The sequence below is a fragment of the Notamacropus eugenii genome, chromosome 6 (genome assembly GCF_028372415.1).
Source record: "Notamacropus eugenii isolate mMacEug1 chromosome 6, mMacEug1.pri_v2, whole genome shotgun sequence".
NCBI lineage: Eukaryota > Metazoa > Chordata > Mammalia > Diprotodontia > Macropodidae > Notamacropus > Notamacropus eugenii.
In genome coordinates, this window is record NC_092877.1 from 283,213,141 (window position 1) to 283,224,995 (window position 11,855).

Sequence of the window (11,855 nt, forward strand, 5' to 3'; positions counted from 1 at the left end):
GGATGCACGGGAAACAGTATCAGAACTAGGCAAATTCACCAGCATAGTGCTTGAAACCAAAAAGCACAGACGGTATCCAGAGAATCACTGGCCAATAGCGACCTTTCTCTAGCAGAGGAAGCACAACATCTTGGCGGATCTCCTTCGATCTCTCTCTCTGTCTCTCTGCTTGTCTCTCTCTGTCTCTCTCTGTGTCTCTCTCTCTGTCTCTCTCGCCATCTCTCTGTCTCTGTCTCTGCCTCTCTCTGTCTCTCTGTCTCTCTCTGTCTCTCTGTCTGTCTGTCTATCTCTCTGTCTGTCTGTCTGTCTGTCTCTCTCTCTCTCTCTCTCTCTCTCTCTCACACACACACATACACACACACACACACACACACACACAATTAGTGCCCTCAAAGAGATTTCAGACCTGATCTGGGCAAGAGGGTGATTTCAGATGTGCCCAAAATGAAGGCAAGTACTTCAAAGTTGTAAAGAAAAAAAAATCTTGCCTGAATAATAAACAGTTGTAAAATTGGGTGATGATCAATATCTCTTCCCTAATTTCTGCTCTCAAGAACTAAAATGACTATACTTTTCAAGTAACTGAAGAATTCCATATGGATATTCTCAGATTCCTCCTCCAGATTAGTGTGTACCAGTTTCACTTTTTTCAGAGGTGAAGTCAAAGATAAGTTGCCCTTGTCCCTTCCAGACACTGGCTTGTGGTGCTCAGTTAAAAAACACTGATTCTTTTGTGTAATAGCTGCTGCAGTTAGAATGACATATTTCATTCTCTTTCAGGTTTCTGGGGATTTCAACACTGAAGATGACCAATACTCCATGAAAGTCACTCACAAGGGTAGACTATCATGGTTCCAACTTTATATCTCTTCTACAATCCCATAGCTCAAACTTCCACCCCATCCCTTTTTTGTTTCTAGTTACTTGGGGGTTTTCAAATTGCAGGAGCCTCACATCTGGGTTGGGTTTTACTAGGGGATGTTGGAGGACTCTGTCAAAAAGTTAGACAGTACAATTTTACCACTCTCACAAAGCCCTAGGAACAGGATCTTGTCCTTGGGCATGACACCCATCCTGTTCAACAGGGCACCTCATGAGGCTCAGTCCAGGTCCCAGCCCCTAGGCATTGCCATTACCAGGGCTATTCCTATGAAATTTCAAACATTTTTCTTAGACTTCATCAAAATGTTTTAATCTTTTTAATCTATTAAAGCCTTTGAGTCTGTCACTCAGTATATTAACCCTCCTTATTAACTTTTGATTATTTAAAATTTTGAGAAATATGTCATGAGTGCATTTAGCTAATTCACTGGTAAAATAAGGAAGCAACACAGGTCCAAGAAAATACGTTCATCCAAGCTGATTTAGACTATTAATGATATTTCTTAGACTTGAACCATTCAGCCAGTTTTAAATCCCCCTAATTATATTATCATTTTCCCCAAGCATCTTCTTGTTTTCAATTGTAATAACATTTGATTCTTTGTCAAATGATTTGCTTAAATTCAACCAAATTATACATATAATTCCCCTGGCATACTATCTTATTAACCAAAGGGTTGATGGAGGGAGGGAGGATGGGAGGGAGAGAAGGAAGCAGGGGAGAGAAAGAACATTAGTTCTTCATTCAAATCCATTCGTAATATAACACATTCCTGATGAAGACATGTTGGTTCTTGGTGATTATTTCATTTTCTAGATTTCTATCAACCATTTCTTTGGTGATCCATTTTAGAATTTTGCTGGAAGTCAAATTCAAGCTTGTTTGCCAATAATTTGCATGAGGTGTACAACCAGGTGTGGGTGCATTACCTGGGTTGAGTAACTTTGTGAGGCTGAAAGAATTTCAAGACAGCCCTTATTCTATAAAGCAGATAGGAATATAAGGCTCATGGGAATTGCATGTTGCTGTTCATCAAGAGTCCTCGACATTACCCTACCAAAATAAAAGGAAGCAATGTCTTTGTTTTGTTTTGTCTTGTTCCCCCCAACTCATGCTTGATGGCATGGATAATAAAAGACTTTTTACTATTAATGTGGTCCCTTGTATCTGCATTAAAGTAAACACACACACACACACACACACACACACACACAAAACCACAAACAGATTCTTTAGTGACCACCTTAGATTTAGTGGATTTTTTTACTCCTCCAGACAGTATTTCACTTACCACAATTTTGGGATTTGTCTACATGCAAGAACAAAGGATACTGTGGTGAGGGCCTGACAATTACTAATTCTTCTGGATCTATAGCCAGGGATATTTGCACTGTGTTGCACCATCTTTTCAGTTATTACTTATAATTAGAAGTACAGTATAAGAGATTATTAAAAGAAAATCTCATAATGGAAGTATCATGCTAGTCATGTACTCGTAATAATAACCAACATTAATGTAGTGCTTTAAGGTTTGTAAAGAATTGCAAGATGGTGGAGTAGAAAGATGGACCTGTAGAAGCTCCCCCCTGACAGCTCATAAAATACCTGTAAAAATGACTCTAAACATATTCTAGAGCAGCAGAAGTCACAAAACAACAGACTGAAGGATATTTCCAGCTCAAGACACCCTGGAGGGCTGACAGGAAAGGACTATCACACTGGGTTCGAAGTAGAGCACAGCCCAGCCCTGACTACGCCACAAGGCAGGGACAGGACTGGAGTAGGCCTCAGGAGGCAGAAGCCTCGGAGGCAGCTGTGGTTCCCAGACTGTTTAACCCACAAAAGCCAAAGACAGCTTCAAAGGTCAGTGAGGAAGCTCTTTCACCTGGATGAGAAGGGAATGTGGTCTGGCTCCACCAGCAGCAGCAACTGCAGTGGCAGCTTCCATTTTTGGAGCCCTCAGCCTAATGGCCCAGGAGGAATTGAGAGACTGATCTGGATCTCAGCCCTGAGTGGAGGCCCTAGGGTGAGAAGGACTGCTAGCAGAGGAGCTGGTGGAGGCTGTGGAGAGGAAAATCTACTGGAAGATGCTGGGCAGAACAGAGTGCTTGTGGTTGCTCACAGACAAGAGTGTAGGCCAGGAGATGAATAAACTCCTTTCCCTTGATTAGAGGGACTGAGGACTTATAGGTCCCCAGAGTATACCCTCTTCTTGACTCAAAAGTCAAGTAACTGGCTGGGGAAATGCCCAAAAAAGGGAAAAAAATAAGACTATAGAAGGCTACTTTCTTGGTGAACAGGTATTTTCTTCCATCCTTTAGGATGAGGAAGAACAATGCATACCTTCAGAGGAAGACCTAAAAGTCTTCTGCCTCCAAAACCTCCAAAATAAATATGTAGTGGTCTCAGGTCATGGAACATCTCAAAAATGATTTTGAAAATCAGTTGAGAGGTGGAGGAAAAATTGGGAAGAAGAATGAGAACTATGCAAGAGAATCATGAGAAATGAGTCAACAGCTTGCTAAAGCAGACCTGAAAAAAGTTGAAGAAAATAACACCTTTAAGAATAGACTAACCTAAATGGCAAAAGAGGTCTAAAAAGCCAAAGAGGAGAAGAATGCTTTAAAAAGTAGAATTAGTCAAATGGAAAAGGAGGCTCAAAATCTCACTGAAGAAAATAGTTCTTTAAATATTAGAATGGAGCAGATGGAAGCTAATGACTTTATGAGAAATCAAGAAATTACAAAATAAAACCAAAAGAATGAAAAAATAGAAGGAAATGTGAAGTATCTCATTGAAAAAACAATTGACCTGGGAAATAGATCCAGGAGAGACAATTAAAAAACTGTGGGGCTACTTGAAATTCATGATCAAAAACAGAGCCTGCACATCATCTTTCAAGAAATTATCAAGGAAAATTGCGCTAATATTCTAGAACCAGAGGGCAAGATAAATATTGAAACTACCCACCAATCACCTCCTAAAAGTGAATTCAAAAGAAAAACTCCTAGGGATATTGTAGCCAAATTCCAGAATTCCCAAGTCAAGGAGAAAATCTTGCAAGGAGCTAGAAAGAAACAATTCAAGTACTGTGGAAATATAATCAGGATAACCAAGACCTAGCAGCTTCTACATTAAAGAATTGAAGGGCTTGGAATATGATATTCCAGAAGTCAAAGGAACTAGAATTAAAACCAAGAATCATGTACCCAGCAAAACTGAGTATAATACTTCAGAGTATTATAGTATATATATAATTATATACATATATATTATATATAATATCTGTTATATTATATTATATATATGTGGTCATTCAATGAAATAGAGGACTTTCAAACATTCTTGATGAAAATACCAGAGCTGAGTAGAAAATCTGACTTTCAAACATAAGAATCAAGAAAAGCATGAAAAGGTACACAGGAAAGAGAAACCATAAGGGACTTGCTAAAGTTGAACTGTTTACATTCCTACATGGAAAGATAATATTTGTAACTATTGAAACTTTTCTCAACATTTGGGTAGTTGGAGGAATTACACACACACACACACACACACACACACACACACACAGTGGGAACAGGGTGAGTTGAATAGGAAGAGATGACATATAAAAAAAAAAATTAAGGGGTGAGAGAGGAATATATTGGGAGGAGAAAGAGAGAAATTGAATGGGACAAACTGTCTCTCATAAAAGAGGTAAGAAAAGGCTTTTTTAATGGAGGGGAAAAGCAGGGAGTTGAGAGGGAAAAACTGAAGTGTATTCTCATCACATTAGGATGGAGGGAATAACATGCACACTCAATTTGGTATGAAAATCTATCTTACACTACAGGAAAGTAGGGGAGAAGGGGATAAATGGGTTGCGGGGATAATAGAAGAGAGGGGAAATGGGAGGAGGGAGTAACTAGAAGTAAATACTTTTGACGAGGGACAAGGTCAAAAGAGAGAATAGAATAAACAGGGGACAGAATAGGATGAAGGGAAATATAATTAATCTTGCACAACATGACTATTATGGAAGTCTTTTGCAAATCTACAGGTATATAGCCTGTATTGAATTGCTTGTCTTCTCAGTGGGAATGGGTGGGGAAGGAGGAAGAGAGAGAAGTTGGAACTCAAAGTTTTAGGAAGTAATGTTGAGAATTATTTTTGCATACAACTGGGAAATAAGAAATGCAGGTAATGGGATATAGGAATCTGTCTTTCCCTGCAGGAAAAGAGTGAAGATGGGAATAAGGGAAGGGAGGGGTGTGACAGAAGGGAGGACATATTGGGGGAAAGGATGATCAGAATGCATGGCATTTGGGGTGGGAAAAGGGGAGAGATGGGGAGAAAATTTGGAACTCAAAATTTTGTGGAAATGAATTTTGAAAACTAAAAATAAATAAAAACAAATGTATGCTGACAAAAAAGGTTTATAAAGAATTGCATGCACATTATTTCCTTTGATAATGGAAATAGGTATGACCTTTATTCTCATCTTACAGATGAGGAGGCTGAAGCAAGCAAGAATTATGGCTTTACTAGTGTCAGATCACCATTTAATGTTTAAGGCTAACTTTGGAGTCAAGTCTTTATGACTCTAATTTTAATGCTTTATGTATTGCACCAACTCTTGTGTAAAATGAGAAAGAGTAGGTAGCATGGTACATCAGTAATTCCAAGATACCAAAGGGACACTATTAAAGTTCATCAGATAGGTAATCAATGGACTATCTATGAAGAAAACATCAACAAGAACACGATGAGAAGCTCTGATATTGAGTAACACCGGAAGTAATACCTGTAAAACCTGAACTAGGTGATGTTTTACTATGCTTTATGTCCTAAGTTTTTGAAAAAGATCTGAAATAATTTAGACTGGAGTTTCCCTGGACAATTTATTAAGACCCAAGATCATGCAACCTTGAGAAATTATAATTGTTATTATTAATTATTGTATTAGTAGTGATAATAATCAATAATAGCAAGGAGCAGAAGAAGAAGGAAGAGGAGGAGAAAAAAAGAAAGAACTCAATAGTTAGCCTTGGGATTTATTTAATAATATAGCACTATGATCAGCTATTTCTTGATCTGATATGCCTTATTTGATTCTCTGATCACTTTTGTTTTCTATTTTTTGAACTTTTAATAAATAATTATGGTGAGTCTTTTCATAGTATAGTTTAAAATCTGGTAGTGTTAGGCAACCTTGGTAATTTTAGTATTTCTTTTAAGATCACTTTCTCACCTCATGACTGCACTACTGACAATAACCTTCAGGTGGGTCAGCCTACTTTAAATCTCTCCCCCTCCTATCCACCCACAATGTAGCTGCCAAAGTGAAGAAATGCATAACAAACTATATAACTTCTCTATTTAAAAAATTCCAGTGGTTACTTGTTGTCTCCATAATAAATTATAAAATTCCCTATTTGGTATTCTAATACCTTCATAACCTACCCCCTTCCCTACCACTAGATATTTTTTTTTTTTATTCGATGGCATAGGTCTTCTTGTGTCTCTTGGCTCACAATATTTTCACTGATTCTTTTCCATGACTAGAGCACTCTCCTTTTCATCTTCTTCTCCTTGCTTTCTTGACTTCCTTCAAGTCCCAGCTAAAGTCCCACATTCTACAAGAAATCATTTCTAATCCTGCTTAATTCTAGTGCCTTTCCTCTGTTGCTTATCTCCTACTTATCTTTATAAATACTGTTTGGACTTAGTTGTTTGCATGTTGTCTTTTCTCTCCTCCCCCTCTGTTAGAATATCAGCTCCTGGGGATCTAGAGATGTCTTTTATCTTTGTAGCCTCAGTTCTTAGCACAGTGCCTGGTACATAGTAGACAGTTAATAGATACTATGCTTATCAACTGACTAACATACAAGCAGATTTTTTGGGACTGTATTGGCAACAGTGACTGTGTGACATTGAACTGAAAAGTTAAATTAAGAACAAAAACATAATGATAACAATTCTGAGAATGTATGATTTTTTCTTAATTCTTCCTGTCTTTTGTTATTTTAAACTCTGCCCCCCCCCCGTCCCCGCCACACACACTTTTGTTTTAAATAATTTATACTTTTAAAGTTTTAAGTCTGAAATTTTCTTTGTGGAAAATATAGGAAATATCCTCTCAAATTCCAGGCAGTTTTTTTCCATTAATGTTTGTTTATATTTTACAGTATCAAAACAGAAGAAAAAGTTGATTTTTTTTCAGTTCTATGAAGCACTGAGTTGTTGCTCAGTGAGTAATAAATCATCTTAGTAAATAAGATGACGAGATTTCTTGCAGGGTAACTGCATTCTGTTTTCTTCAATGTTGTTAGAGTATGAGTATATCTTCCTGAATGTCCTGCTACAGCTAATTTAAGGAGACCACAAGCATGTTCCACAAGAACAAATGGTCATGACTGAAGTAATTTTGTGTACTCTGCTGAATATTTCATATATTATGTTGACCTACTGAAGTTCATTTTTATTCTTTACAGGAATATCCTCAATCTATTCTGCTTCTTCCCTGTCAGTTGGATTTCCCCGCTGCTCTTGTGTTTGTTTATTTTTTTCATATCCATCAATTTAGTACTCTCCTAATCTATTTTATGTTGCCTAAAGTCAAGTGTCAATGCAATTGCACATTTTCACTCTTTTTCTTGCCTTAGCTTTATGGCCTTATGATTCTTTCTTCCTTATGTCTCTCCTTAGTTTCTTTTCTTCTCATTTACTTTGAAAAAAGCTAATAGGACATTATTTCTAAGTGTGACTTATAAGTTAAAAGGAGAACTTACACTGTCTCTATTAAAAATAGGTCAGACATATCTTCCTCTTTGTAACTGAATGGAATAAACAAAAAAAATTCTGGCTATAATAAATCACTCATTTTTTTGTTTGCTTGTTTTTGTTTTTTTGTTTTAATCTAAACTCAGGAATGCTGCCTTGGATGAAACCAATAAAATTTGCACTGATTATATTTACCACCATTTATAATACTATATTTATGGAGAATTATAGTATCATCATAGAATTTTCAATAATTTTGAATTGAATTTGAATTTGAAGTATTTGAATTTGAAATATGTCTCACATAGGTATATTTGGTTGATAAAAACTAAGAACAAATAGCAAAAATAATGTCAATATTAATAATAAATCTAACCTGAACTAGGGGGAACTGTTTAGAAATCAACGGAAGAAAAAATGTCAACAAGGTTTCATGCTTTTTAAAATTTTGTAGGGTCATAAAGTTATAAGAGGCATTAGGGATCATATAACTGAGCACCTTTATTTTACAGATGAAGAAACTGAGACTGAAAATTTTTATTTTAGTTTAGCTTTCAACATTAATTTTTTATAAGATTTTGAGTTCCAATTTTTTTCTCCCTCTCTCCCTCAAGATGGCAAGCAATCTGATATAAGTTATACATGTGTAATCATGTAAATATATTTCCACATTAGTCATGTTGTGAAAGAAGAAACAGAACAAAACGGATAAGTCACAAAAATTTTAAAAAATGAAAATAGTATGCTTTGATCTGCATTCAGATTCCATAATTCCTTCTCTGGATGTGGATAGCATTTTCTGTCATGAGTCTTTTGGAATTATCTTGGATCATTGTATTGTTGAGAAGAGCTAAGTCAATCATAGTTGAACATTAATGCTACTGTGCACGATGTTCTGCTGGTTCTGTTCACTTTACTCAGCATCAGTGCATGTAAATCTTTTGAGGTTTTTCTGAAATCTGCCTGCTCATCATTTCTTATAACACAGCATATATACAACATATATAGTCCAACATAGTATATGACAAATTATTCAGCCACTCCCCAGTTAATGGTCATTCTCTTGATTTCCAGTTTTTTGAGATCACAAAGAGACTTGTTATAAATATTTTTGTACATGTGAGTCCTTTTCCATTTTTATTATCTCTGCCATACAGATCTATTAATGGTATTGATGGATGAAAGGGCATGCACAGTTTTATATCCCTTTGGGCATAGTTCCAAATTACTCTCTAGTATGGTTAGATCAGTTCACAAATTCACCAACAAATCATTTGTGTTTCAATTTTTCCCAGATTTTCTCCAACATTTATCATTTTGCTGTTTTGTCTTATTAGCCAGTCTGATAGGTGTGATGTGGTACCTCAGAGTTATTTGAGTTTGCATGTTTCTAATCAATAGTTATTTAGACCATTTTTTTTATATATGGCTATAGAGAATTTTAATTTCATTGTCTGAAAACTGCTTATTAATATCCTTTGATAATTTTTCAGTTGGTGAATATCTTGAATCCTTATAAATTGGACTTATTTTTCTATATATTTGAGAATTGAGGCCTATATCAGAAACTCTGGCTGTAAAAATTGTTTCCCTTATTTTTGTTTTACTTCTAATCTTGATTTTATTTATTGGTTTTATTTGTGCAAACCATTTTTAATTTAGTTTAATTAAAATTATCCATTTTGCATTTCGTAATGTTTTCTATCTTTAGATTGGTAATAAATTCTTAGCTTCTCCTTAGATCTGACAGGTAAACTTTTCCTTTTTCTCCTAATTTGCCTATTTCACCCGGTTTGTCTAAATAATTTACTCATTTTGACCATATCTGGTTATGTGATGTAAGATATTAGTCTATGCCTTGTTTCTGCCACATTACTTTCCAGTTTTCCCAGAAGTTTTTGTAAAACAGTAAATTCATGTCCCAGAAGGTGGGGTTCTTGGGTTTATCAAATGGTAGATTACTATAGTCATTGACTGTTGTGTCTTGTGCGCCCAACCTATTCTACAGATCTGCCACTTGATTGCTTAGCCAGTACAACATAATTTTAATGATCACTGGTTTATAATACAGTTTTAGATCTGGTACAGCTTGATCATCTTGCTTTGGTTTTTTCTTTCTTTCATTAATGCCATTGATATTCTTGACCTTTTGTTATTCTAGATGAATTTTATCATTTTTTCAAGCTACATAAAATATTTTTTAGTAGTTTTGTATTGTACTGAAAAAGTGAGTTAATTTAGGTAGAATTGTCATTTTTATCATTATTACCCTTGAACAATTGATATTTTTCCAACTGTTTAGATATTTGCAATTGTACTCATATCATTCCTGGATTTGTCTTGGCAAGTAGACTCCCAAATATATTATATTGTCTACAATCATTTTAAATAAAATTTCTCTTTCTACCTGTTGCTGCTGAGCTTCATTGATAATATGTAGAGATGCTTATGATTTTTGTGGGTTTATTTTAAATCCTGCAACTTTGCTAAAATTGTTAATTTTTTCAAGTAGTGTTTTAGTTGATTCCCTAGGATTCTCTAAGTATAAATCATATCATCTTCAAAGAGTAATAATTTCATTTCATTCCTGCCTATTCTAATTTCTTCCATTTCTTTTTCTTCTCTCACTGCTAAAGCAAACGTTTCTAGTGCAATATTGCATAATTGTGTTCATAATGTGCATGCTTATTTCACCCCTGATCTTCTTGTGAAGGCTTCTAACTGGCTTTAGATAGTTACTATTTATTTTAAGGAACATTTTTCCCCTATATTGTCTAGTTGTTTTTTTTTTTAATAGTAATGGTGTTGTATTTTGTCAAAAACTTTTTCTGCATCTATTGAGATAATTATGTGATTTCTGTTAATTTTATTTTTTAATATGGTAAATTATGCTGAAAGTTTTCCTAATATTGAACCAGCCCTGCATTCCTGGTATAAATCCTACCTGATCATAGTATAATATCCTGGTGTTAACTAATGCAACCTCTTTGTTAATATTTTCTTTGAAATTTTTCATCAATATTCATTAGGGAAGTTTGTCTATAATTTTCTTTCTTTGTTTTGGATCTTCCTCGTGTAAATATCAGCACCATATTTTGTCACAAAAGAAATTCGGTAGAATTCTTTATTGATCTATTTTTCCAAATAGTTTATATAGTATTGGAATTAATTTTTCTTTAAATGTTTGGTAGAATTGACTTGTAAATCCATCTGGTCCGGGAGATTTTTCTTAAAGAGTCCATGGATGACTAGTGCAATTTCTTTTTCTGAAAATGGGTTATTTAAGTCTTTTATTTTCTCTTCTGTTAATCTGGGCAATTTTTATTTTTGCAAATATTCATCCATTTCACTTAGATTATTAGACTTATTGGCATGCCATTGGGCAAAAGACATCCTTATTATTACTTCAATTTTCTCTTCTTAAAAAGGTGATGAATTCACTTATTTAAATTTTTGATACTGGTAATTTGGTTTTCTTGATTTTTCAAACCAAATTTACCAAAAGTTTGTTTTTTCATAAAATCATCTCTTAGTTTTTATTTATTATTTCAACAGTTATCTTACTTTAAATTTTACTAATCTCCTTTGCTTCCTATGCAGTGATATTAGCAATTTAATATTATTGAACACCATGTTTTGTTTTTCCATTTTACCTATTCATATTTCTCTTGAGTCTTATATTTGAACATCAAATTTTCTGTTCAGCTCTGGTGTTTTTATCAGGAAAATTTGAAAGTCTTCTCTTTCCTTGAATGTTCATCTTTTTCCCTGAAAGATTATGCTCATTTTTTCTGGGTAGTTGATTCTTGGTTTTAATCCAAGCTCTTTTGTCTTTTCAAATATCATAACCTCAGCCCTCTGATCTTTTCATGTAGAAGCTGCTAAGTTCTATGTAGTCCTAACTGTAGCTCCTTGATATCTGAATTATTCCTTTCTGGCTGCTTGCAGTATTTTCTCCTTGACTGATAGTGTTGAAATTTGGTTGCAATATTCCTTGAAGTTTTCATTTTGGGATCTCTTTCAGCAGGAGATTTGTGGATTCTTTCAATGACTATTTAACCACCTGCTTTTAGGAAATCAAGACAGTTTTCCTTAATAAGCCCTTGAAAAATGCCATCCAGGCTATTTTTTTTTATTTTGTAGGAAACTCTCACATAGGCAGATAGAGATCAGTTATAGACATAGAACAAGGAGTATTTAATGAATA

General features: G+C 34.8%; 1 pseudogene; it reads right to left on the reverse strand.

Annotated features, from left to right (window-relative positions):
• Positions 1 to 400: 400 nt before the first annotated feature.
• Positions 401 to 1,064, reverse strand: LOC140512360 (intraflagellar transport protein 22 homolog pseudogene; annotated as a pseudogene).
• Positions 1,065 to 11,855: the final 10,791 nt, after the last annotated feature.